This window comes from Pezoporus occidentalis, unplaced genomic scaffold (genome assembly GCF_034315485.1).
Source record: "Pezoporus occidentalis ecotype Australia unplaced genomic scaffold, CSIRO_AGI_Poc_V1 ctg128, whole genome shotgun sequence".
Taxonomy (NCBI): Eukaryota; Metazoa; Chordata; class Aves; order Psittaciformes; family Psittacidae; genus Pezoporus; species Pezoporus occidentalis.
The window spans coordinates 450,730-451,808 of record NW_026913082.1 but is presented as its reverse complement, the minus strand read 5'-3'; positions in this window follow the sequence as shown (position 1 = coordinate 451,808).

The window sequence follows — 1,079 nt, the reverse complement described above, 5'->3', positions numbered from 1 at the left end:
AAAGAAGTGAGAGACTTTCACAGCACCAGAGAAATCTGAAATAGCTGCTTCAGTAAAAAGGTGCCCATTGTACAAGAGAGATTAGATAATCTGTAAAGCATGCAGTGTTTTACAGTAGTCACAGTCTGGAGTCCTGAGCCCTTTCCAAACATTAGAAGGCTCCCCAAACTAGGGAAAACCTGGGGTCTTCCCCTTTCAAGTTACACAGCTGGATAGTTAAAATAAAGAACAAAAATCCTTTGCTTGAATCAGAACTGTTAGTCATTAATTATGGAGTAAGGAGTCATTAATTATGGATTACAGTAACATTTAAAAAATGTTTGCCCTTTTGCAATGTTGTCAGATCACCCTGAAAACTTACTGTGCTTATCCATCAGTTAAACAAATGTACCTTCAGAAGGAGTCTTCACACACTTAGCATTACTTTTGGAAGTGCCAAAGTGAATAATACATCAGGGCGGAACCTTTATTCTTTTATATAGGCAAGGTAAACTCCAGGACTTTCATTACTTTCTCTCTCTCATGGCACATCTCTAAAGAGCCTACAGATTCGAATTATCAGGTAGTTAATTTGAAACTAATTTATAGACAAGCCATGAAAGGCTTTGAGTAAAGTACATGGGGATTTTGTAGCCTGACTTGGGATAGCTGTAAGAAATTAATCAGTTGAACAAGACCAAGCACATTCAGACACTGGAATTTGTGCCCTTGAGACTGCTGTTCCCAGCCCAGGCACAGAACACACCTCAGAGAAACATCCTTCCAGGATCACTCATTCCTACGCCTCACCCTCGCACAGCAAGCATGCCGCCAGCTCTTACATAAGGTCTCTTGCTACATCACTGCCACAGGCTGTTGTAAACCATTTTTCTCCCTTTTAGTTCAGGTTCCTAGACAAGCAAAAATGCAGAATATTGCCAGAATAGTCTGGGGAATGGGGATTTCTGCTGTGGATGATTAATGAAAAATTAATGTTTTGCACTTACAGGGAAATCATAGTTTCATGCCAGTAAGGTCAGGGCCTTAATACATTATGCGCTCTACAAAGATGTACAGAATGATAGCTCATTTTCTGTTAA